Source organism: Periplaneta americana, chromosome 16 (assembly GCF_040183065.1).
Source record: "Periplaneta americana isolate PAMFEO1 chromosome 16, P.americana_PAMFEO1_priV1, whole genome shotgun sequence".
Lineage (NCBI taxonomy): Eukaryota > Metazoa > Arthropoda > Insecta > Blattodea > Blattidae > Periplaneta > Periplaneta americana.
This window is the reverse complement of record NC_091132.1, coordinates 151,254,644-151,282,607: the sequence shown is the minus strand read 5'-3', so window position 1 is coordinate 151,282,607 and position 27,964 is coordinate 151,254,644. Positions and strand designations below refer to the sequence as shown.

The 27,964-nt window shown below is 38.8% G+C and overlaps 1 protein-coding gene and 1 long non-coding RNA gene across 2 annotated transcripts in view; one reads left to right on the top strand and one right to left on the bottom strand.

Moving 5' to 3' along the window:
• Positions 1-266: 266 nt before the first annotated feature.
• LOC138691339 (uncharacterized) lies at positions 267-5,171 on the top strand. The gene is made up of 3 exons (XR_011329848.1): positions 267-351; positions 2,461-2,507; positions 5,056-5,171. It is a non-coding gene; the product is annotated as an uncharacterized lncRNA (long non-coding RNA).
• Positions 4,491-27,964, bottom strand: part of LOC138691338 (zinc finger protein ZFP2-like) — a 67,049-nt gene continuing 43,575 nt past the window's right edge. Inside the window, exon 6 of the transcript XR_011329846.1 lies at positions 4,491-6,305. The gene's annotated coding sequence lies outside the window, so the exon portion shown is untranslated. The remainder of the gene's footprint in view (positions 6,306-27,964) is intronic.

Sequence of the window (27,964 nt, the reverse complement as noted above, 5' to 3'; positions counted from 1 at the left end):
GATCTTAAACAACTGCGAGAAGTCTATTCTGTGCTTGCCAAGCTTTAACTTCCTTATTGTAAGATGATATCAAATTGCTTACCAGTTCGTGATTGCAACGACATCCAGAGAGGATAGTGTTTGCTGTACTAGTGCATTCCCCTTGTTCAAAAGGAGTAGCATGCATACGCAGAGTTAAGGAAGGCTGCGACAAACAAAACGATCTTCCAACAGAAAGTAATGACTTAGAACTGGTTATATCTGTGTGTTCCACAGGAAGGCTCAGACCCCAGCTATGGCGTCAAGTGGGAAATCAAAATCGAGGACACACCAGTGCCAATCACATTTCCTGTGATTAAGTGTGAACCGGAGGTGAGTGAAGTTCCCTGACTGTGAAGCTGTTCTGATACTGAGCGCATGTACTGCCACATTCCTAGGAACATCCTTATGGAACTTAATAATGCTTTCATTGAAGTAATTGATCTCTCAAAACTGTTAACACAATATTAATTATTTCTCCTTATGTGAAGCTGCAATAACATGGAGAAAGTTAGTCTATCTTAAAACAGATTTTTAAATCTATGTACTTAGCACAACGGTAATGAAGGCCCTCTGATTCTTAAGATGTAAACTGTTTGTCTTGCGTCTTGCTCTGGAAAACAAGCACTGCTTCGTTCGATGAAAACTTCTTCCCTTTCAATTATTCTACATATGTATATATATATATATATATATATACACACACAGTGGAACTCCACAAATAGACACAGCAATGGTCCATGTGCGAGACGAGGTACGAACGCTGCCTTTCTACGGAGTACTGCGGACATTGGTAAACATAAGGACTGTTACAATGTTTTTTATGGCGTGCGGACCGAAATATAAATAATTAACGTATATAATTTTAAATAATATATTGTAGTATATGCAAAATATATAACAAAACAAATCCGTGATTAAGTATAATATATACATGATACATCTGAAACATAAAACAAACTTCTAGAGGAAAAACTCTCTAAATATATCTACATACGGGGCTTTCATTTCAAGACTTCCCACTCTAAATAACTAGTTGATTAAATTGAATTCAATTTAAAAAAAAAAACACGTAAATTTAGATATCAAGGGGGAAGTCTTAAACAAGGCTTAATTACATTTTAGATTTCACCTCCCACCCCCAGCCACTCTCACTTTGATATTTTAAATAGTACCCTTATATTTTTATACTTGTATATGAAGCAGCATTCAATTGTTTATACACCACATTCATTTGTTTTTGCATCTTTTCTATCGTCGCCTGGTAACCTGCATTCTTGTTATTGTTGATTAGAGCCGAAGAGAATAAAGCTACAAAAACTTATTGGGCATTTCTTGTAATAGTTGTGTTTGTGTATTAAATTATTTTAAAATGGTGTATACCCTTCAAGAGAGAACATAAATCATCCCTATTGATTCAATTTAGGAAATACACTAAATAAGCTGTGTTTTCATCCTACAATCAACTGATAATAACAACGCTTCTTATAATCACTACAGAATGCCTCGTAATTAGATGAATTTTGTTTTATCCTATGCACTGTTCTGATCGAAATGTCAAATTCTTGAGGGTTGGCTCTGATTGATTCACCTTTTTTAAACTGTTCCAATAGTTGTAACTTCTGCTTCAACATAAGTACACATTTTTTGTTCCCTGCCATGCTGGCAACGTGTACGAGTATCTGCACACTACTGCACTGCTTCAACTGGTTAGCCCTATGCAGCACGGGACAGGATGCATTGACTTACCTTGTATCGTGAAGTATACTAGAGTGAGAGCCTATTTGTGGAGTTCCACTGTATATACGTACACATACAGGCCTATATCTATATCTATAGAATCCTGCCCAACATCAGATTCTTTACTGTAAACCCAGCATTCTCGAATCTTCCCTGTTTTCCACGTTTCTCATCGTCTCCACATACGATCCATATATCTTAATGTTTATCATCTGATATCACCCTCTTTCCTCCCTTTCACCATTCCTTCCAGTCCATCCTGAAACGGTTTCTTCCTAGCCAGTGACGAAGTCAATCTCTTTATCCTCTGCTGATGAATTTCAGCATTATTTTTTCTTCACCCTCTCTTTCTAGCAAACTTTCATTTCTTATTCTCTCTGTGTATTTCATTCTTCTTCATATTCACATTTCAGTTTAATTTGTGCATAATATTTAAATACTAATTACGTTTATGTAGTTTTAATGCCTGCAGCTCTTTCATTTTGCTGTCCATTCAATGTAACTCCAATGTCAGATGTGTTATAATAATGGGAAGGGATTACAGCTGTAGTTGATACTCTGTGTAAGATACCACCGCAAATACGTTGTTGGTGGCGTTGTGAAAACTGTGTGACTTGATATTAAATCATTGAACTTTATATTTCAGTGGTTCATAGCTCTTGCATCTGTGTCGCCTATCTTCTGTGTGATTTTTATTTTCAGGAAGAGCCGCAAGAGTCAACAGAGGAATCTACAGTCTTGACTGAGAGGTAAGTCAAGTGTGCAGGTGTTCTGTTTTGCTGCTGAAGTGAGTGATTCATTATAATACGTAACGAAAAACGTATGTTGTATTGTGCACTGCCATACAGTGCAGAACATAACATGCAGCAGTTGGCCAAGAAGCTTGACCTTCCTTTACTCTTTAAAATGAGCAAATAGTGTAACAGTTCACGAAAAAGTTCTTAAAAGCTTTCACTCTCATTCTTTTTTCTGTCATGTGGTAAATAAAATATAATAGGCCTTCTTATGCGTATTTATCGCTTGTTGTAGAACATGTTAATCTGCACTACGGATAAGAATAGAGTTAGTTTAATGGCTGTCCATTCATAAGAGTTGCATTGCATCTCTATTGTCGTTGTTGTTTAGTCAACAAGTGATACCAACATGACACCACTTGTAAGGGTAGGATGACCAGTTCCTTTCCTCCTCCATTACATACATCGCCGATTAGCTACATATTACACTAATCAGACTTAAGATGTATACAAACAATTATTTTTCTCTGATATATTGTCAAGTCTGCCTGATATAATTGATGTTGCATCTCTGTGTGTTAAACTGGTCATTGTATTGAATCTGTTTTCGCAATACAGTATGTAATGTTCAATGTTTCGGTTACAACTTGTGCGTAATTTTGTTTTCAGTTTCTGCTTTAACTGCATTAATTTTATTTTCTATTTTCCCATAAGCAAAATGGTATCTTCCGAATACAGATGTGCCTTCACAGATTGTCTGTGAATTTAGCAAGTGTAGCTGTATGAAATATCGATGGTTGAAAGGCAATGACCAATATTATAAAATGACATATCGTACTTCTTTGATAATATTTTGCTTTAAGTGCACATATGTACAGTTTTAGACACAAAAAATGACTAATCTCTTGTAGCGTGAATTTGTCGGGCAGCACCAAGGTTCGCACGACTGGGAAAGTGATGTTTATTTTGCACCTAATTAACTCCTTGAATATATATCTTTGTTGTAGATTATTCTCGACAGTTGATCTATGAACAGACAGAAAAAGCAACAAACAAACAAAACAAAGGAAAAACAGAGTGGAGTCTTCTGTACGAAATTCGTTAATGTATAAACCTAAGCTCTCACAGAATCAACTCAAGTCTTCCAAAGGGGACATAGCATATGGCGGCTGGTCATTTTCTTGTCTAAGGCTGTATATAGTCGTCGCAAAAATAAATTTTCACAGATCCAAAATTAGTCCATAATCCATATATCCACTAAACACATGAAATGCTAGTGTTACTTTCTGTTTTGGAAACTAATTCATTGGCAAAAATTTGAAATGCAGTGTCAGTGTCCGCATCTCATCTACATCAGTAATTTAATTTTCTGGACACTTGAGATATGCAATGCAGTTGGCTTACTGTGCAGCAGTTGGTAATTTTGCTATACCATACTTACTCGCATATAAACCCCACCATACTTTTCATGTTCATTTCCGGGGAAAATATATATATATATATATATATATATATATATATATATATATATATTGTACACTATTTAAAGTTCTCAGTGCAACATAACAGTCAAAATAGTAATTGTACACACATACTTTGATGAGCATTGGATGTCTTCAAATGTGGAATTGAAACGCATTTTCTGAAATACATTATTCCTTAGTTGTGGGCATAATATGCTAGTAATGTAAAGGGGAAATTAATTAAGCAAAATATATAGCTGCCATCTTGACTACGTATATCATTGCAGTGGATCAGTGTCTTTGGCTCCATCAGCGAGGCAGTGTACCAAATCGCCTATTCCCTTTTCCTTACAATATCTCGTGTATGGGCTCCTCTCCTATTTTTATGACAAAAATATGGGGTTTATACAGGAGTAAATACGCCATTTGGATGGATTGGAAGTCGAAGCAGTGATTTTACATCGTTTTATTTGTATCACTTGAATAAGGCAATAAGAAGCATTCTTATGTCATCATTGTGTGAATTTTTGCAAGTGTATATGAATTCAGCTTATTTATTGAAAAACAGGAAGATACATGAGAAATGGTGCTTGATAATATCTTTGGCAATGCCATTATCGTTTAGACGGTGGAACACAACATTTTTTTTATTCCATTGAGGATATTTGATTTAATTCATGGAACAATAGTGGAGTGTTGGTGGGGAAACTGGATTATCCTGTGAAAATCTACCACTGACTTTGTCCACCACGAATTCCACGTGGATGTTTCAATGTTCGAACCCAGGTTAGCAGCTTGGAAAGCAAACGTTCTAGCAGTTTGGTTAACGGTGCGTGAAAGGTCTGACAGAAGGGAATAAAATTGTTAATGAACATCTTTCGCTATTTGCAATATCTCTATAGTTATCACAAGCGCTATATCAAGGCCTTTTTCACATTTCTGAGCTTCAGTAAATTCGTGTCTTCTCTACTTATTTTGCTTTAATTCGCTGGTCTGACAACTGTCAATATTATTAACCGCACATATTTTTCATAGTTATAACTGTGAACGATGTTGATTGCCTTGTTGTAACTTCCACTGTTGGGATCTTTTGATTACAGCGTCTTGAACGCCGACGGGAAAGTGGACTGCACAACACCAGAAGATTGTCTCTCCACAGAGAAAAGTTCACCTCAACGGCAGTTATCTAGAAGAAAGTACAACGTGAAATCACAGGGCCCCAGTCACGCGAACAAAAGTTCCTTGGAGTGTGATGTTTGTGGCAAGTTGCTGCAGGACGCCCACAAGCACAAAAAGCATTTGCGCAACCACGCCGCGAAAAGGAGATAAAAGTGTGATAACTGCGGCAAATGTTTCTTTCAATTGGGACATCTGAGGTTTCATGTGCTGAAGCACACAGGCGAGAAGCCGTTCAAGTGCTCTACCTGTGGCAAATGCTTCCCGCGGTCATACGCTCTCAAAACGCATGCACGTACCCACACCGGCGAGAAGCCTTTCAAGTGCGAGGTTTGCGGGAAATCATTTCCACAATCGGCGTGCCTTACAGTTCACTCTCGCAGGCATTCTGGCAAGAAGCCGTTCAAGTGCGATGTGTGTGGGAAACGGTTTGTACAGTCCGGGACTCTCATAATCCACGCTCGCATTCATTCTGGCGAGAAGCCGTTCAAATGTTTGGACTGTGGCAAGTCTTTCAGTCGATCGGATCTGCTCAAGAATCATTCCCTTACGCATGCGGATGAGACGTCATTCAAGTGCGATGTGTGTGGCAAATGTTTCCCTCAGTTGCGATCCCTCAGTACACATCTACGTGCCCACTCGAGTGATAAATAATTCATGCGATATTTGTAGATAATCTTGCACTCGAATAAGACTTAATTAGCGAGCGATTACGTTACTAAATGACGTTATATTGAAGATCGCTCACACGTGAGAAATGCTTGAAAGTTTCTTGAAGTGTTTACCTTCCTTAAATTCTTTCGCGCTTCTGCAGCTCATGTTACTTATCAAATCACAGTATAAGTTCCCCTGTTCACTTTCACGTGTAGAATTAGTTCTGTTTTCATCATAATATTTCCCGTGACCTCGTTATGACTGTCCTTACTTTTATCAACTTCCGTTGGAATGATGGATATCTTTTTAGGTACAGAGTGCACAATGCGTATTGTGCCATACGGGACAGTTACTTCTTTCTGTCGTGTTAACACTAATTGGAATGAGTTTTAGTATGATGAAGCACAATTCTTTTGAAGCTCGTCACCTGTTTGTCGTTACAGTACAATGTCGAATGTTAGCTTGGCAGAAGTGTGTCGAGGTCGTGGCCTGGCCCTCGGGCTGATTGCAAGCCTGATATCTAAAATTAGTTGAGGATTGTTACATTGGGTTGAATAGACAAATTAAAAAAAAAATGTGACACTCACATATTCAAAGGCAGCAACCTATGCACTTAACTCACATAAAATTACGTCAATCCAAATTCATGAATGCCAGAAAATTATGCAACAATTTCACAAGTTACAGAAAAAAATTCCACTTGCAATGGATACCTGCACATTGTGGAATTGCAGGCAACGAAACTGCTGATCTTGCAAGAAACAACTCCAAATTAATTCCAAGTAAAACTAAGAATTTATCTTTCATATCTATAAAAGGAATAAAAATAAATATAACACATATACAGAATTTATACACAAATAAGCTGAGGATAAAAATGGAATATTTTAATCATTAAACCAGAAATCATTCCACAAACACCCCGTAAAATGGCAATAGCAAAATTTAGACTAATTACGGTACTTGATTATTTAGCAAAACATCTAAACAAATTAGGTATCTATACAAATTAAAATTGTGCCCTGTGCAACAAAGAAGAGGAAATGACTGAAGAACATCTTCAAACCTGCTGATAGATACTGGAGGGCAAGAGAGGTAATGGCTTCAGTCCAGAGCCAAGCATTTGATAGCAACAACAACAACATTGGGTTGAAACAATTAGAAAGGCTGGAACAGAACTGTATTAGAACAATATTCATGGTACTGTATTTTAGCCAATGTGCAGAATATCCTCTTTCACCATAGTTGGATAATATCATCAGCTATTTTATCACATTCTTTCTCAGGTTTAACAAGTTCGAATTAAATCTGTATGAAAGATCTCGGAAGTTATACAAGTATGGCAAGACTAATTACGAAAGTTTTCAAATGTTTAGTTTTCTCATCAGTAATTTCAAGTAGTACGACAAATGAAAGGTGAATGTTTACTAAAAAGGAGCGATAAATTCTGAAGGAACTGCAGATTCCTATCGTGGGAGAGGAGGAAGAAATTGGCGATGTTGATGATGGAGATGTGTCAATTTATATAATGGTTAGTACAAATGTTTCTGAGCTATTATGTGATTTTTCTTGAGGAAATTATTGTATGCAATGTGTCGGACTATAAAGCCATAATGTTTGGCAAAATAACAGTAAAACTGTGATTGATATTTTTTTTTCTCAAATTGCAGTATTGGAAACCTGCGAAATAGGGGAAATATTGTGCGTGCTGGCCTTGATCACTAGTCTGTGTTAGAAATAGATTTGCTAACTAATGATGGTAGATGTGGAACGTTCCATGATATATTAACCAACAGAAGAAGGAAAATCTTTAAGGACTTTATAGAGATACTCTATATTTTGTGTGTGTGTGTGTGTGCGTGCGTGCGTGTGTGTGTGTTTTTTTTTTTGCGGTTTTTGTGAATCAGCATGAAAATACTGAATTTCATTGACTTTTTGCTAATGTGCGCGTACAACCATCGTACATATTAATGTCAGCTTCTTCCATTCTTGCAACTAGATTTATTTTTAGACATGATTTCTCTCTCAATTTAATTTCACAGTTCCTCTGAATCAACTGCATGAAAAAAAAAAAAAAAAAATTCGTAGAAACTGTTCCAAATAGAGAAAGATACAAAGAGGAGAAAAAAACTAAAAAAATTTGAATGGTTGGCTACTGAACCTAAAACATACTGTAACATTTTCAATAGAAAAAGTCCGTGTTTCAATCCTTTAAAAACGAGTAAGAATTTATAGCTTTGCAGAGTCGGAGTGGGAATTGACAAAAAAAGTCATAAAACACTAACCAACTAACCCCAAGATATGGAGAGTGTACTATTGTACACTTAGCTATTGTCCTCGTTATATTGCTTCCTGTCCTCTAACCATCGAAATAATCGCAAAGGAGACTTACCTTGATTCGGGATTTAAATCTGTCTAAACAGCAAGCTGAAGGTTTAGCTTCCAGAATCAAAGGATGGAATCTACTCCAAAAAGACGTAAGAATATGTAGTTATCGTGGCTGCCATAGTGATTTCAAAGACTAAAGAAAATGGTATTGTGTTCTGTAATGATATTTGTTCAGTTATGGAAACTCTTGGGCTTCAACACCGGCCAGATGAGTGGCGACTATTCATAGATTCGTCTAAAGTTAGTTTGAAGGCTGTGCTGCTACATATTGGCAATGAACTTCCATCAATACCTGTAGCGCATGCCGCTGATGTGAAAGAGACATATCAAAATATGAAAGTACTTCTAGAGAAAATACAATATGGAAAATATGAATGGTATATCTGTGGTGATTTAAAGGTCATTGTTTTATTGCTTGGTTTGCAACTTGGGTTCACAAAATTTCTGTTTTTTGTGCCTCTGGGACAGCAGAGATAGGAAGTCTCACTATGTTACAAAATCATGGCCTAAACGTGAATCTCATATCCCTGGCCAGAAAAATGTGTCATATGTCCCTTTAGTGAATCCTGAAAAAATATTGTTACCTCCATTGCATATGAAGTTAGGAGTAATGAAAAATTTTGTCAAAGCTATGGATAAACAGTCTGTTGGATTCTTGTACTTAAAATCGACATTCCCCAAAGTCAGTGATGCTAAACTGAAAGAAGGAATTTTTATAGGACCACAAATGCGGTCATTAATGGGTGATCATCATTTCGGAGGACTGTTAAATCCACTGGAGAAAGCAGCCTGACAGTCTTTCAAAAGTTTATGTTTCAATTTTCTTGGAAACCATACAGCAGAAAACTATCGTGTCATAGTGACTGATCTTCTGCATTCTTATAAAGCTATGGGATGCAACATGTCTTTAAAAATTCACTTCTTGGACTCTCACTTGGACTTCTTCCCCGAAAATCTTGGAGCTGTCAGCGATGAGCACGATGAGCGTTTTCATCAGCAAATTTCTATTATGGAAAAGAGGTACCAAGGCAAGTGAAGTTCCAGTATGCTGGCTGACTACTGTTGGACCAAGAAGAGAGACGTTCCAGATGCAAAATATGCCCGAAAATCACTATCTACCACTTGCTAGGTAAGTCAGAATGAGTAGTTATTATGTTGAGTTAGATAGCTAGTTACAGATTTTTTTAGAATATTATAAAACATCAAATTAATATCACAAATAAACTCCTGCCCGATGGGGAAAACTGAAATTATATTTGAATTCAGCACGAAATATTCTTCTAGAAAATGTTATTTTACTTCTTGTGAAAGAAAAAAAAGTTCATTTTTGTCGACTAGTGTTATTATCACTATCTTTCAATTAAAGAATGGACTGCGTCACCTTCGTTCTGAGTATGGTCTTTAACTAGGTATTTGTGAGTGATGGACTTGATGCCTAGGTACCGCACGGCATACAAATAGGCACCAACATGAATTTATTCTTCTGCTGACTGACACAGTTGTCTGAGTAAAACATAAAATCTGTATCACTTATAGTAGATTTCTGTTTCAAATACAGATATACGCAAGTACCCAGTTCATTAACGCCTCGATGACCATTTGACTCATCCCAGACAAAACATTCACAGGAACCGGTTTTGAGAACATAGATTGTAAGATTAAGCACATTTAACTTTGAAGTGTAATAGAAAACGGAAGTGTCTCCTTTTGGTAATTGCATTACTGCCTGTAGATCATACACTGCCAAAATACCTTCCAACTTCTCCTTGTCGTGTCTTTTTTCAGCTCTTGACATTTCCTTTTCCTGTAAATGTTCATCGTATTTCGTTTTCAGCAGTTCCTTTTCACTCTCATTTGCATTTTCATAGGCAACGCAAGTTACACACTTATCTTTCTTAGGAGTAAAAAGCGAAATATTGTACTCTTTGGTAAAGACTCGTTGAAGTATCGAGTAGATTGCATGTAGTTCCCTTTTCTGTTCACAAATGCCTTTGTAGTCCCTGTGTATATTGGCAAGTGACTGACTGCCATCAATGAATTGTCTTGTTGTACGTGCCCGAGTATAATGGCTCTCTATTTTTGGAATCGATTCTATGTGCTGTCGAATCCCTTCACGTATACCTGGATCGAGAGTTAGATGTTTCTCATGTTTCCCTCTAAGGTCCGGTTGAATTACTGTGCCAACTACCTTATTCTGTTTGTTTTGAATAGTCCGAATTGGACGGTCATTAATATCTAGAGTATTTTTGAAAAATACCTTACAGACTCTGATTTTCTGATTATTTTTTCTGAAATAGAAAGCATTATTATGTTGCCGTTGACTCCTCGTGCCCCCAACACGGGTATAACAATATCTTGGAACAATGGCCTGCATTGAATTGTTAATGTATTCCCTTTGCTTGTTGATATCCCCTAGAGACCAATATTTTGAAAATAACTGAAGTCTCTCTTCATCTGTAAACTTGTTTGAACACTTAAATTTCCACTTTTGTGTACAGGGTGGTTTAATTTTTCTTTGTTCTCTTATAATTTTATTTTTTGAATGCGTTTCATATGCTTGTCCACTAATTCTGGATTTTTTCAGAGTATTCCGCTTCCATTGGTCAACGTTCCTCTTGCGTTTTACTCCTTTTTTTCACGGGACTTACCATAATGGAGACATCTTGGGTACTTTGTTTTGAATTGTTCGACTCCAAAGAACTGTTTAACTGTCCGTGTAACAACACAGAATTAGTTTTTTCCTGCATCCGAGTACGACTGTTATCCTCACTGCTACTACTACTCCCTACTTCTACGTCACTTTTTGGTTCGTAAGTAACATCATCCAAAGAATCGTCAAAGACTTCAGAAGTTGTATCGTCAGATGATGACGAAGAATCAGATAACGAACTCTTGTAGGATGAAGAACTGGACATTTGTGAACAAGAATTGTTTACAGTAGCCATAGGTGGTGGAATGTTAGAAACCAGATCATCTGTAGGAAAAATAAAAAAATTGAATTGTCGAATTATGATTCCACTATTATTCAATCGCCTCGATTTCAATTCGCGCTGCCCAATGTTCAATATGACTATGGGCTGGTTTGTTTTAATTAGTGGTAATATTATTTATTTATTTTATTGGGTTATTTTACGACGCTGTATCAACATCTAGTGGTAATATTATCTTAAAATATTATTATAACCAAAGTCCGGATCCAACAACAATTTCCTAATAAACTCAACTTTGAAAAAATCATAATAATTTTAATACTAAAAAATTTACAAACCAAATCCCTCCGGCTGCATTTGCTTAATAGGTTCATTTTCCACGACAATTGATTCCTGTTCTTCAGCCAAGGACTGATTCGGACTATCAGACATATTATCAACACTTCGCTCGTTTTCTGCCATAACTAATGAAACTAACATTTTTCCTCGAGAAAACATTATAACCTACAAAAATAAATAAATAAATAAATAAAATCAGTGGTGACTGAGTGAAGTAAAGTAACTTATATCAAAACTATGATAATACTTTTCTGACAACAGTGACATAACTTCCAATAAATCAAGGTACTTATACATCTTCGAGTTAGTTAGTTAGTGGGGTTTAAAAAGGGCGCGTCAGCTACTATGGCTATTTGCGCCCTTATCTAAAATCATTCACTAAACACAAACATGCTTAAAAGAACTAAAAAGCGTTGTCACGGTTAAAACGAGGCAAAAAAAAAATACAGTTTCAACAAAGTGAAACAAAAACCATAAAAGTGAGAAGTTCGCTGTCCCTAAGTAACAACAAAACAATAAAACAAATACCACCAGAAATAAATTGTCTGGAGCATTTATAAAATGCACGGATGTAAAAGATCCGAATGTCAAATTTGTTAAAATAATATACTAAAAATGTAACCTCCGGATGTAAAGAGTCCGGAAGATAAGTAAAACGGGTCATTAAAAAACTACATCACCTTGTCAAGTCCTGTATTCGATAAAAATATCAGAACTACACTTGGATTATTAAAATCATTTCCAAGAGCGTCACGTAGAGTCGGCCGAATTCCATACTGCCGACGGGCACGGTCGTACTTTCGACACTAATAAAAAATGTTCTATGGTCAGTGGGACATGGCATATATCACACTCCGGCTGAGGCTCGCCACGTAGGAGATAGCCATGCGTCAGATGACAGTGGCCAATCCTCAACCGGGTGAGTAAAACTTCTTCATGTCGTGACGCTCTTGTGGACGAATCCCAAACGCGAACAGTATTCTTTATTCTTCGTAATTTATTTCCCTCTTGTGCAGACCATTCGCCTTCCCATTGCCACCATAAGGTATGTTTCAAATAATTTTTAATATCTTGCCACCTCTCACGCCAGTACACCTCAGATCAATTTATAGCACCGTCCCTTGCTGCAGCATCTGCTGCCTCGTTTCCAGGAATGCCGACATAACCCGGAGTCCACACTACTCCAATCTCATAATCAGAGGTTAGAAGAGTGTGGAAAAGTTCCTGGGTTCTCAACACAAGCGGATCATCAGAATTCAGACGCTGCAGGGACACAATGGCGCTCAGAGAGTCAGAGCAGATAAGGAATCTGCCCCGGGGTTGACTAATTAAAAACAGTAAAACTCTACAAAAAGCATATAATTCTGCAGTAAAAGCACTGATGTACTGCCTCCATTTATATTTAAATATCTGTTCATTTGCAATAAAGGAACAACCAACATAATCATTTACTCGGGATCCGTCAGTAAAAAGTAATGAGTAATTTGGATACTGTGATAAAAGTTCACTAAAACGAAGTCTGTATACAAAAGCTGGTGTAAATTTTTTAAAACATCGGCTCAGACTTACATCAAACATGGGACGTCGCATAGTCCAGGGTGGAGTGGTGGGTACTCCAGAGTGCAAACTGTTGGCAAGCGGATGTCGAGCTCAGACAGCAGTTCTCGAAACCGCACTCCTGCTGGACGAAGCCTCAGTGGTTTTTCACTGTATCGGCCATAAAGAGATAGATGGTAACAGGAGTCATAAGAATTGTGCTCGGGCTGTGAGCGGAGCTTAACAGCATACGAGCTCAATAAGACATTACGTCGCCGATACAGTGATGGTTCCCCCGCTTCGCAATACAGGTTCTCTATCCGACTTGTTCGGAAGGCCCCTGTAGCGAGTCGTATCCCATGATGATGAATAGTGTCTAAGAGACGTAACTAGGATTTACTTGCTGAGCCATAGATAAAACACCAATAATCCAGCTTTGACCGGATAAGAGCACGAAAAAGATGTAAAAGCATTATGCGGTCTGCACCCCAGCGAACCCCTGACAAAAGGCGTAAAATATTTAACGATTTTTCGTAACGCCTTCTCAGATCACGGATATGTGCCTCCTACGTTAATTTATAATCAAAGATAAGGCCCAAAAACCTCGCAGTGTCTGTATGCTGCAATTCCACTCCATTAAGACGCAGGCCACGATGTGGATGGAGTCCACGATGGTTGTAGAAGTGCACACACTGCGTCTTTTGAGTGGAGAATTTAAAAACATTGCGAACAGACCACTCTGATAGCACATTGATAACCAGTTGCAACTGTCGACCGATAGATGGAAGGTATCGGGAACTGTAATATAAACTGAAGTCATCAACGTACAAGAGAGAAGATACTCGGTCGCCCACACAATGGGCAATGCCATTGATAGCAATGCAGAAAAGAACGCTTAATACAGACCCCTGCGGAACGCCGTTTTCTTGAAGATGTTCATTAGAAAGTGTGGTACCTACTCGAACTCGGAAATATCGCTCTGCCAGGAACTTCGCAACAAACGTTGGGAGACTGCCACGAAGTTCCCAATCATGCAGAGTTTGCGGAATTCCATACCGCCATATGGTATCGTAAGCTTTCTCTAGATCAAAGAAGACCGCCACAAGATGTTCTTTCTTGAGGAAAGCATCTCTAATGGCGGTCTCCAGCCGAACAAGATGGTCTGCGGCGGATCTGTTCTTACGAAAACCACATTGGATATTAGATAATCGGTTTTTCGATTCGAGAACCCACGTAAGGGTTATTATCCTTTCCATAACCTTGCATACGCAGTTGGTCAGAGAATTTGGCCTGTAACTACCAGATAAAGAAGGATCCTTTCCCGGTCTCTGGACAGGGATTACAATGGCGGAACGCCAAGCAGATGAAAATACACCATCTGTCCAGATTCTATTGTATATTGCAAGAAGAAAGGATTTTCCAGCAGGCGGAAGATGGCGAAGCATGCGGTTATGGATGTTTTCAGGGCTCGGGGAGGTGTCAGGGTGTGTGTCTAGTGCCGCCTCCAGCTTCTCGGATGTGAACGGTGTATTGTAATATTCTGTGTTATCTGATTTAAAATTGAGCTTTCGTTTTTCGGCAGCATCTTTGATTTTCAGAAATTGCGGGTCATAATTATTTGAGCTGCTTATCTGTGCAAACGAGCTGGCGAATGTTTCTGCAATGTCTATATGACTGGTGGTCGTTACTACATTACTTAAAATTTCCGGAATTACAGAAGTACGTTTGCCCATTATCCGACGGACTTTGTCCCATATGATGTTAGATGGGACGTTCTTTTTCATAGAATTGACGTAGTTTGTCCAGGACGTCTTAGCATCGCATACACTGCGACGAGCTTTGGCCCGAACACGTTTAAAGTGGACAAAATTTTCTTGGGTCGGATGGCGCTCAAATTGGCGTAAGGCACGTCTGCGGTCTCGGATTGCATCTCTGCAGGCATCCGTCCACCAGGGGACAGAGAAGCGTTTTGGCCTGGAGGAGGACTGGGGAATAGATAATTCCGCAGACTTTATAACCACATTTGAGAAATGTTCCACTAAGGAGTACACATTTTCTTGTCATTTAACATTGAATGATATGGACTCCGAAAATCCGACCCAGTCGGCCTTTTTAATAACCCAGTTTGGAGAGCGAGATTCCGCAGGACGTAAAGCGGACATACGCATTCGAATGGGATAGTGGTCACTACCATGTAGGTCGTGAATCACAGACCATTCGAAATGCGTGGACAAAACTGGGCTACAAATGGAGATATCTATCATGGAGAATGTACCGTAAGCCAAGGAGAGGTGTGTTGCTTCCCCTGCATTCAGGGTAATAAGATTTAGACGGGTACATACCTCTGCTATTTTATTTCCTCTGTCGTCAACGGAATTTGAGCCCCATGGGTGGTGGGATGCATTGAGATCCCCCACTATCATATATGGAGCAGGTACCTGCGAGAGAATGTCTTCAATTTCTTGTACAGTGAAAGGTGTCTCAGGGGGGCACATATATATATATATATATATATATATATATATATATATATATATATATATAGAATATTGAGAACTGTATGGAAAGTAAAGTTACTCTAGCGGCTATACATTGGTGTGGACTGTTAATGTTGATTACAGAGGAAAAGATACTTTGGCAGATTAGAAGAGCACAACCTCCATTGGCACGAATACCGGCAGGGTGATCGTACCGATAGACGTAGTATCCCGAGATACTCAGGGAGTTTTCAGGCCGGAGATGTGTCTCCTGAAGACATAAAATAGCAGGGTTTTAATGACAGATAAATTGTTGGAGTTCTGTACAATATCAGTCATACCGAGGAGCTAAATTATGTTGGTGGCTTCACCGGGGATCTTCTCTTCTTATCCTTTCAATGAATTGGTGCCTTTGATTGCGACTGCTTAGCCTTCGACCGTGGTGACTCACTCCCAGATCGTCGCACACCTGATCGTGATCTTGATCGAGGACGGGATCGAGACCGTGATCTCGACCCGTCACCCGAACAAGGAGTGTGACGTCTCGGCGATCTACCAGGCCTTGAATCTTTTTCTGTCGCCACGGCAGTGATCTTTTTTTGGAAAATAAGGCCTGATATCAAGGCCACACGAGTCGTCTGACTCAGCAGTCTGAGTGGCAACTTCTACATACGTCTGGGTAGCGATCTCAATTCGCTTCCCAGGTATATTTGGAAGAGGAGGCGTTTGTGTAAAAGCGTCAATCCCCTCTGTTGCTTTTTTCAATACCGCTGCATAGGATTTTTCCGTCGCCTTTTTCTGTTGATCTAAAATACGCTTACGCGCCTCGAAAAACATAATATTTTATCGGACTCTCAGTTGTTGGATATCCTTCTCTACCATATACCGCAGGAAATTTTTAGAATTGGAGGCGTGGTCCCCAGAACAATTCACACAGTGCTCGGCGCTGGCACACGGGGATTCACCATGGTCAGCACCGCCGCTCTTTGCATATACGATGTTGTTTGTGCAACGTTTTGGCGTATGTCCGAACCATTGGCACCTAAAGCACCGCATTGGGTTCGGCACATACGCACGAACTGGGACACGCTCGTACCCGTCAAGGATGTATTCTGGTAGGACAGGCTTTTCGAAGGTCATAAAGACAGTGCTCAGGGGAACAGTCTGTCCGTCCCGCTTACGTAATAAACGGTAAGCCTTGGACACAGACTGCTCCGCCAGTTCTAGCTGGATCTCTTCATCAGACATACCGTCCAGAGAATCCGTATGCACTACTCCCCCCGTGGTGTTCAGCGAGGAGTGCCGTTCGACTCTAATAGGGTAAGACCCTAGCAACTTCGCTTTCAACAGCGTCTCACTCTGTTTTGGAGATACTGTCTCGACGAGGAGACTACCGTTGCGTAGGCGAGTTGCATTTTTGACCTTCCCAACGAGTCCGTCGAGTGCGCATCTCACGTAAAATGGACTAATGTTTTTCATTGTATTTTCTGTTCCGTCCAAGGTGATACTGATAAACTTCGGAGGCGGCACTTTGACAGTTACTTTCTCAGGATCCAAGTCCATAGCAGTGTTCGTCATAATATGATCACCAGTCGTATCAATTCCTGTCTTCTGTTTTTATTATTTTTTTCTGAGGGAGGAGAAGAGGAGCGCGAGGACATTTTGAACTGCCCCCCCCTACGGAACCGCCGGCGTCAGCCTGCCACCGGGGGGGGGAGGAAGAAAAAGACACCTAAAATTCTTCTCGATTTGGGCCGGCCGTGGGGACCCCCCCCCCACAGCCCGATCCTAAGCAACCCATTTCACGCAAGTTACCATTCAAACTGGTCATTACAAACCTAACGGCAAGTCCTAGGCCAGAGGCGTGTTGCAGTTTTATGCCCCTGCCACGGGAATAACAGCCCGTGGCTGCCCACTCTAAACTGAACAAAATCGCCAGACTACTCGGCTAACTCCGACCGACCCTCCCAAAGCCGGAGCAATCAGAGATCGCACGCAGCTTCAGGGGACTTGTGGTTGATTACACTGCGACACCCATAAGTCAGCGGTAACACGTCGGAGCGATATATTCGCCCCGGCGTGCAGAATCGGTCACCGGGACGTCTAAATCGCCTCGGGCCCCCATTGGGGCTCTACGTGAGTGTACTTGACGTCTGGTCCGGGCTCGGCACCTAAACTCTCATATAGCGGCAGTATGAAGGGTCCACTATTGCTTCGTTGCTGTGCGCCCTGTCGGGCCGCACATGTTGGAAGTCGCGCTCGAAACCGTGGGAAAGGACCACGGAGATAGGAAAGATCCCCGCTGGTGAGACGGGAGTTATAAGCCTAAGATACTTAACCAAATAATGTACATAAAGACTAGAAGAGGAAGCGGAATGTAACCTAGCAAGGCATCCTTAACAAATCAATCCCGTCATTGTGGCGGACGTGGCAAAAGAATCAGCGGGGATGGAGAGGTGAAAATGGCTGTGATGTGGTGGGCGTTCCGCATGCAATGGTGGCCGGCGAGGAGAAATACAGCGATGAAAAAGATGAGAGAATGAAAAGGTCTGGGTGGTGATAAGGCGATTAATGTCCGAAAAGAAAAGCACGAGAGCCACCATTGCATCCCCCGGTCACCAACTTGGCGGAATCCACCTCGACCGATACATCTTCGAAATAACCTTCACAACAATACTGACACAATTCCATTTAATACATAATGGATAGTCGAGATAAGCAAGGATGTTTATTGACAATAACGTCATAAGATGAAATAGTGCACTTAGAAAATTGATTCTTCAGATCAATAATGTCATATTTCAGAATAATACCATCGCGAGTTAGATTAGTGTATTTGCTGAACTGTGTCATAAGTCTCAATAATGCGTTATTCATGTATAAATAATTATACTTACTTCTTTTAAGCACCGTCACATAACACAATAAGACACTTTTGAATTTGAGAACAACACCATTCTTGCGCAGCGTCAGTCGCACAACTGAAATAATACAGTATTGCTAGTAACAAAGAAACGGAACTGCCATGGCACAAGAATGACACTACTGTTCTCTGGCGGCGAAGTAATCAAAATTCAGGTGTGACGTTCTTGCAGTTGAAAGACTACAAGAAAACAGACCGAACCATGTGAATAACTCGAAAATGCTGATTTTTTATATATGACGTTGTTGTATTTAATGAGCGAAATATGGGCGAACCCAGAAATACATACAGAATGTTAGTTGGGAGAGTGGAGGGACATAGACTTGGGGAGGTCGAAACGTAGAAGGGGGGATATTAAAATAGATTTGAAGGAGGTGGGATATGATGATAGAGAGTGCATTAATCTTGCACAGGATAGGGACCGATGGCGGGCTTATGTGAGGGCGGCAATGAACCTGCAGATTCCTTAAAAGCCATTTAAAAGTTATTATTATTATTATTATTATTATTATTATTATTATTATTATTATTAATATTAATATTATTATTTAGTATTAGCAGTACTGGTGCGATGTTACCTTGGCCGTGTAGTGCATGCAATAAGAAAATGAAGTATGATGACGACTTTGGTTTAATGCGAGAACCGTCTGCTATTGCTCAGAAAAGACAGCAGATATTGGTACAAATTTGAGTACATGCATCGATCATACTCTAACAGTAGTTCCACGAACTGGTGCACTTGTCTATAATGTTTCCTGTTAGAGTGCAAATTTCCCTACTTTAGGGTTAGGTCCCATTAGGCATCCATTAGGGACTATTTTCATTGTGTGATGGACTGATGAGCCACCTGTAAACAGAGTTGCCAGATGTGGCTACTTTTCGCCATTCTGGCATGAGAGGCTCGGAGCAGGATCATCGACTTTGTGAGATGGCGAAGAGAATGTTGTGAGATTAAAGTGGGACTCCGAGCGTCATTATAATTTCTGCCTCTAGGTTCGCCTTACAGTTCTTTCACAGTCTAAAACAGGGCTGGGCACCAAGAGTTAATTCTACTCTCTCACGGGGAGCCATATCACTTCGCTTCAACCCTTTTCTTTCCCGCCGAACACCGCGCAGCGTTGATACCTGACGCATGGATATCAAGCATCCCCGTTTAGAGTTTGGATTCGCTCCCGGTGCCAAGCCCTGTCTAGTACATACGGTCACGAAGCTTCGTGTTAGGACCACCATGATGTTGCACAACGCGGAAAAGCATCCCTTTTTTCAATCCAGGGTAAATGTTGAAATTTTAAATTCTCACTGCTTGTATACTTTGTGACCTGTTAGAGTGTAAGAGAAGGCCCTATGGCCTTAACTCTGCCAGTATAAATAAAGAATTATTATTATTATTATTATTATTATTATTATTATTATTATTATTATTATTATTATTATTAAAATCTTTGTACCTATCTATAGAAAAGCGTATCATACGAAAATTCTGAAGAAACCATACCTAATATGTCACAGATCGTAGACATAATGAAATTCAATATTTACCTATCTGTATACAAGACATAGCAAATCCTGAACGAAAGAAATCTATCATGTCACTGGTCCTCGACGTTATGAAAACTCGCTATCAACAAATATACCAACAGATATCGGTATGCGAGGCACACCTTATGTCCGGATAAACCAATACTATAATGCCACTTAACCTCGACCTCAAAAAAGTTAATATATCTTTCTAAGAGTGCCAGCAAATCGATAAGCATACAGTACATTGGGGTTGAACGGGGCTGTGTACTCGGAAAATCCAGACGGCAAGGCCATAAAATGTGCAGGTAGCCCTTTGTAGTTAGTATGAGGGATTCTTTACAAGAAAGAGCTGTGCGTTCGTTGTGAGGACTATGTGCTAATTCTTCTTGTTCTTCATTTAAAACCAAATATCAGGCAAAAAAAATTGCTAAACTCACACCTATGCACATGGCAACTCGTATATAAATAAAAATACTAACCTTATGCACAGCAAACATAGCTGTCGTTATGGATACTGCATTCCCCAGTAAGTAGCCACGATCAGCCGGCCAGTAACTTAAAAATCCTCACTAATTTTCCAGCAGAAATTTGCATGTTATGTTAAAGCTAATCTACGTATAAACAGTCAGGCCTCTTTAGCTTATTCTTACAAGTGAAACATACATGCGTCGCCCTCGCCTGGATACTGTCACAGTTACGGACACACTCAAGTTCATTGCACGTCGAACTCAGGTCTTCGGGATGCGTCTCCCTCGCCTGGATAATGCCACAGTTACGGACTCATTCAAGTTCACTGCACGTCGAACCCCCGTCTTCCGGCTACGGTCCACGACACGTCGAACTCAGGTCTTCAGACTGCGGTTCTCTGCACGTCGAACCCCGGTCTTCCAGATGCTCTCGAAGGCTGGCTTCCTTGTTCGCTCGAAGACTCACTTGTAGACTGACTTCCGAAGACTGACTGACTCCACTGTCGGCACTCACAGTATTATTAAAAACCACATGTTCTGGAATCTTCGATTCGCGTGCCTTTCAGAATCTCCGAGAGAAATCTGCTTCGAGATGCTTCCTTACTTTCTCCGCTCCGCACAGTCATCGTAGTTCCCCTCCCTCTTGCTCCTTACCGGGCTAGCGTCAGGGGTTCGTGTTTCCGTTTCCCCACGCCTTCCTTCTCGCTAGACGCGCGCGCAACTTCTGACGCAACCAGAACATCCAGACGGGTGCCACATTATGATCACTTATGTTGTAGGTTCACTGCATACACATTTATTTTGTAGAACTAATATTATTTTCGGTAAAGTACTTAAAATAGCACGCCATACCCTATTTCTATGCTAATTGTGGGAAAGCATTGATATTTCAATTTCAAGTGTGATTACCATCTTAGGGAACATTAGAGTTACGCAAAATCTTACGGAAAAAATGAAGAAAATTTGTTTGGGAAGGTTATGAGAACATATACAAATTTAAACTTCTAAAATTTTTTTCTTCTTTTTTAAATTCCACTACACTCGGGAACACCTGATATCTCGTTGGACAGCGGTATCAATGTTGCCAATTTGGGAGGAAATTCTATAAATTTAGGACATTTCAGAAACTTGAAAGAGACTAAAATTTATGTTTCTAATTAGCGACCTTTTGCCTCAGGTCGGATATTTTGGGGAGAAATCATATATACTTACAGATGCAGAACGACATTAACGATTTTAGTACTACAGTCATATGGTAGTAGTATAAAAAATAAAACTTTAATACAGCCTACATTGTATATTCTAACATTATGTAACATTACATAATAATAAAAGAAAATTAATATTTGCAGTGTGTTATTACAGAGACTATAACACTCTTACTACGTCATACTACTTTTGACTAATAAAACGGTACGAAAGGACGTATTTCAACCAATCATGGCTGCTTATCGCACAATTTTATCGCGTCCCTAGCATTTGTTTCTTTGTTTGCCAACATTTGAAACTGCGCTGGTCTGGACGTCAAAAAAAATGTATATATATATATATAATTACAAACCACTCCAGTCGATGCACAGCAGTTTCAAATATGACTCGCATTGGCATTCAAGAACAAGAATTAATAAAAATCACTGATCATACCTATGCATCTTCTGAAATCCGATTTACAAATAAATGAAGAGCACCATTCGGAAATCCTGAATAAGTTGAATACACCATGTAGGCCTAAATCAACGAGTTCCACTTCTATTACGCACACGTCCAATATAACATCAATTGAACCACCAACCACATTCAAATTTGAAAATTGTACATTCAATAATTATTCCTTTTAAAATTATTCATATTTATTTTTTATGTCATCGTCGTTAATTAAAACTTTTCTAACACTTGTGTATATTAGTTAGGTTATGTTATAGCTTCTGCTATATGATATTATGGATAGTCACGTATCAGAGATTGCTTAATATTAAGATTTATTGAAAATCATCTGTCAAGTGACTTAGATTACTGGGATTCGGATAATTAAAGTGGAATGTTGCATTTTAATAAAAATTAAACTGAATCAACAAAGCCTTCTTAACTAGTAACACTGCCAACGTGTATAATAGATCGAGAACTTCTCGACGAGAAGGCATTGCTCACTACTGCCATCTAGCATGCATCTAGCGTAATATTTGTAATGTTGAGATGGTACAATAATACATTTGAAGACAGTTGTATTTTCGTAAGTCAATTAATATTTTATTGTATTGAAGTACTTCGTTACTTCTAATCTTTATATACTTTCTTCTAATCGTGTAATAGTCAATTAAATCCCACTCGAGCTTTGATTTTCTCTAGATAAATCAAAACGTCTAGTGAGATTACTGTTGATAAAAATAAAGTAACTTCCTGTCATATTGTCTTTATAAATTAAATACAGTACGTTACAATAAAATATCATTAGGCACTACTTATATTTCTGTTAGAAATTACCTCTTTATTAAACTGCATGCATTTGTGAATATATATTAACTTCAATTGTATATAGATCGGACCTTTGACTTTCTAACAATATAAATGATATCAGGAAGCACAATAAAACCAATATATATGTTCCCTTGACGTATTTCCGGTTGATCCACATTTATTCAGTACACATCCACAACCATAGGATATTCTAGCGAAGTTTTCGCAGCTTCGTTGGGGAATTAGGGTTTCTGGAGTTGAGCATACTGCAAGATGCCCGTCGGAAATTAGATAATAAGAATGATTTTTTTTTGCCCTTATATTGCGATGCGCAAGAGAATTTATGTAAAAATCTTATTCAAATCATCTATCTTATCTGCAGATTTACATAATAATCTTACAAAAGGAATAATGATAGACGTCAACATACTTCGTAAAAGGGCTAAGATTCAGTAGGCCTATAATGTGCCTATTTAATTCTCTTAATACATAAATTTACAGAGATGCGAGAACTGAGGATCACATATTATGTAATTATAAAACTCAACAACACAAACACATACAATGTTCACGTTACTGTACCCTTATTATTCTTTCAGAAATTGGATGCAATTACAGTGAAACCTGTTCAAATCGGAACCTGAATAATCCGGAATCCTGTCTATCTCGGAACAATTTATTGGTCCCAGCGAAATTCGTATGTACAGTATTATGTGTAATTTTTTCTGAATAAAACGGAAACTGTCCAACGCGGAAACGGAAACTGTCTGCTTCTGTTCAAAACGGAAATAATATTTTCGACACACTACTTTAATGTGAACTATATTTTGAAACAGTATGTGCTTTCAAGGAATGTACGAAATACGTAGGTCACTAAGACAAAAGCAAGTTTTCTTTGCAAAATTGTTGAGGGTGCCAGGATGTGTTGGCCTGGTGGTCATAAATTTTATTACCCTGTTGACTAGGCTGACGAGTCCTTTCAAAGATGTTCAGTGCTTCACTCCTGTATACTGTCGTAGCTGGTTAGAACGCAAGTGTATTGCGATTTCGTGATAAAAAAAAAAGTTGCGTAAAAATGTTGTACTATCATTAAATGATGAAGTAAAAGTTGTCGAGGAAAATTAGAAACGAAGCATATGGAAAATAATGTTGAAATTTAGCAATGGAAAACTCACGTGTAACTTAACACTTTAAAAAATAAAGGCCGTATCATGAGTGAGTGGCTTGCGGTCAATAATGGTGACATAAAAAGGAAACAGAAAACAACTGGTTACATAGAAATAATGAACTGTTGTGGGAGTGGATTATTCTTGCCCTTTCAAACATCATGCCAATTTCTTGACCTATTCTGCAAAGCAAACCATTGAACTGGCAAAGAAATTAGATAATCCAGAATTCAAGGCTTCTAATAGATGGCTCCTAGTTCAACTAAATAATGTGTTGTGATATACAGTACAGCATTATAGTATAGTGTTAGATATTAAATTTAGTGTAATTAATAAACTTTATAGTGTTTAATGAGCGAGTTACGATACAATTTATACAGGAAATGAGATTTTTATCAAGATCATTAAATAAGTGACAGGAAACTGATTTAATGTCAGTAGTGTTAAACGGAATATTTTGCAATTTCTACAATTTGCGGCATGCCATTTTGTTTTTCATTTATACAAACGATAAAATATTCCATTTCAACTTTACACCTGAATAACACGGAAACCTGTCCACAACGGAAAAAAATTAGGAACATGTCACTTCCGTCTTGCATAGGTTTCACTGTATTATACCCAATCTCACCATAATACTGTTATAAACATGTGGCGCATACTGTGCATATTGTTTTCAGACTATGAAATCACCCTGTTATGGCAATTCGTATTCGCCGAAATCCACTGCAAATGCAGTCTGCAATGCCACTTGGAAAATATTGACGTCCAGAATGCTTAGCCATGGTCTTGGAATTTATCTTCGAAGTACTACCACAGTCTAGTAGGGTATATGAGGGTATTTGTAAACAGGGGGTAATTGTAAACAAATGCTGTAAGAAATACGAAACTGTCAATATAAAAATTTTAATTCGGGGAAATATTTAAATTAACATGTTGGCTAACATACAAAGCAGTTTGGCGCCAAATAGGAGTAACTGCTTAGTTATGAACGAATGTTTTGTAAGAGTCGACAAAAAAGTTGAGAAAGAATTTTGCTTCACCATCATTTTTGGCATTGTAAGTAAACGTACAATGCTATTTTTTAAGAATATTTGTTTTTATTAGTAATGTATAGTAGTTAACATTTATTACATTGGTTTTGAGATCTCCCATAACTTCAGTTCATTAAATTATGGTGTGTTTACATTTGCCCCATACTTTTAATTGCTTAGGAGTAATTTTAAACATGTTTTACTATGGCTACATTTCGTACTTTTCAGTAATCAAAGAGACCTCTACCCAACTACACTGCAGAGGATTTAGAGAGGGTTGTCAGCGATGTGAAAAATAGTAACTAGAGTTATCGTGAAGCTCAGGGCAGGTACTGAGTTCCTATATCCGTCATATATCACAGGTTAAAGGGACGAAATGTACCAATGACCAAAATTGGAGTTGGAACGAGTACAGCTCTTTCTTCTGAAACAGAACAAAAAATGCTCAGTGTCTGATAGCCCGCACGAAAATTGGTGTTTACAATTACCCCCTCTGAAAGGGGTAAATGTAGACAAGTGAGTAAATGGATCAATGTAAACTAGCAATTAAAAGATGAGAAAACGTCAACCTTATTATTTTAAACCCATTTTCAGGGAAAAGATATATCTAAAAATAACACAATGTTCCTTTATCATGCTTACCATTACTGAAGGTTGTGTAATGTTGAAATATATTTGAAATCAGTGAAAAATGTTTACAATTACCCCAGTCTACCCTAGACACAGTCACGAAGCTCAATACGTAGTAAATATGCAGAAATGTTATGTTTTATTTAACGACGCTCGCAACTGCAGAGGTTATATCAGCGTCGCCGGATGTGCCGGAATTTTGTCCCGCAGGAGTTATTTTACATGCCAGTAAATCTACTGACATGAGCCTGTCGCATTTAAGCACACTTAAATGCCATCGACCTGACCCGGGATCGAACCCGCAACCTTGGGCATAGAAAGCCAGCGCTATACCAACGTGCCAACCAGGTCGACTATAAATATGCATCCATGAATAGTTGCTAACCATTAGGATCGCTACTATCACCTCATCACAGATAATGCGAAATAGTACCTGCACAGTCTTTTGTTCCTAGTACCCTCACAATTGAAACTTCGTAACTGTATATACTAGAATGTGGTACTACTGTCTACTTCCTGACTGAAGCTAAACAAACAGGAGATACTGCTGCAGAAGTATAACAACAATTGTCACACAGTTATCTAAACAGATGAAAACATTTCACCACTGAAGAGTTCCAGCAGGGAGGATGTTAAGATTTATGAGTCGCGTTCTCAGGAAGCTCCTGAGAGAGCTGGAAAAAATGAAAAGGATCACCACCTTACTTCAACGATGGTTTGGAGAGATTTCAGTTACACTGGTCCAACTCAGCTGCACATTTGGGAAAAATGTGTTAATAGCAAGAGTAAAAGTGTACCAAGAAACTCTGTTAGAGCCCCTCTTGAAAAATATCAGTTGTAGCATACCTAGAAATGAACTGTGGCTTCACACCAAATTTTCTGCACCATCATTCAAGGCTAAAGTCTACGCGAATGTAGCTGGGGCTCAGTGTTGCTAATTGCATACAAACTCGTGAAGAGTCTTGTGAGATGGCATCACCGATCTCAAAACATTGCACTTGAATATGTGTCCAGTGCTTGAGGACATAGTCTCCAATTAAAGGCAGTTCAATGTGAGAGAGTGAAATTATGTTTGGAGGGGGCACTGATAGAATATTTCCAATTGAAAACATCTGTACTATAAGAGTTGACAGGTCGAACGTTTTCAAGCGTGTTCGTTAATAAGGAGGAAATTTGGATAAATGACTGATGTATTGTGTGTGAATTATGTGTGCTATTAAATATTAAAACAAATTTCAAATCTTCAAAGCAATTTTTTACCAACAGTAATCTTACTAGAGGTTTAGATTCATCTAGAGAAAATCAAAACTAGACTAGAATTTTATTGACTGTTACACGATTAGAAGAATGGAATCAGTGATTTGAAAAGGGGAACAAGTCCACAATTTTGCGAAAATGAGTTGAGATATACATTTTCTCTCTTAGTCTTTCAGCTTCTTTTGGTGTAAAGGAGAAAGTTGTCATGCATAAACTGTGCTTGTAGTAGCAGTTAAAAAACTCATTGATTTGATAAGGGAAATAAGTCCTGAAGTAGTAACTGTTTTCAAATAATAGATGTTTTATTTTTGTTTATAAGATTCATTTACTTGATTAACAGAGTATATTGGTGATACTGTAATATACCTTATTTTGATAACTGCCAGTAGTAAATATTACAACATTATTAGTTATTTTTGTGCTACTTATAATGGATGGTTTTGAAGGTGAATCTTCATGAAAGAATCAGAGAAAAGGAGTTCGAAATACTGAGGATTATGCTCATGCGAAGAGAAAAGGGTCTCGTTTAGCTGGGGAGGAGTATGTTACTAGAAAGGGCAAGGTTATGAACGCCAAGAAACTGGGACCTGATTGTAGTTGCCAGTAGAAGTTCAGCCGAGCTCGACGTCTCAACGAGCATTCTTCTCCGTTATTACCAGATAGCGTACACTCTTCTCAAATGGTACTGACAGCGCCCTCTTTTCCTTTCATTTGTTCTCTTGTAAATCCTTATTGGCCGGTTAGTTTCTGACTTTATTGAATATTCGAGAGAGAGAGAGAGAGAGAGAGAAGGCGAGTTTTCCTGTTTACGGTTAAAGTGCGGAACGACACTCGGGAACTTGTTGTCGCGTTGAGAGGTTGTCTTGGGAACTCGTTGCCGTCGGGAAAGGTTGTATTGAGAATGTAAAATCATCTAGTCAAGTTAACTTAGGAACGTATTCATTGCACAGTTAAGATATTTTGGCAACTTGTCGGCTGGAGAGGTTAATTTGGGAATTTGTCGTTACGTACAAGGTTTACTTACGATGCTGTTTGTACAAAGTGCTCGACTCAGATA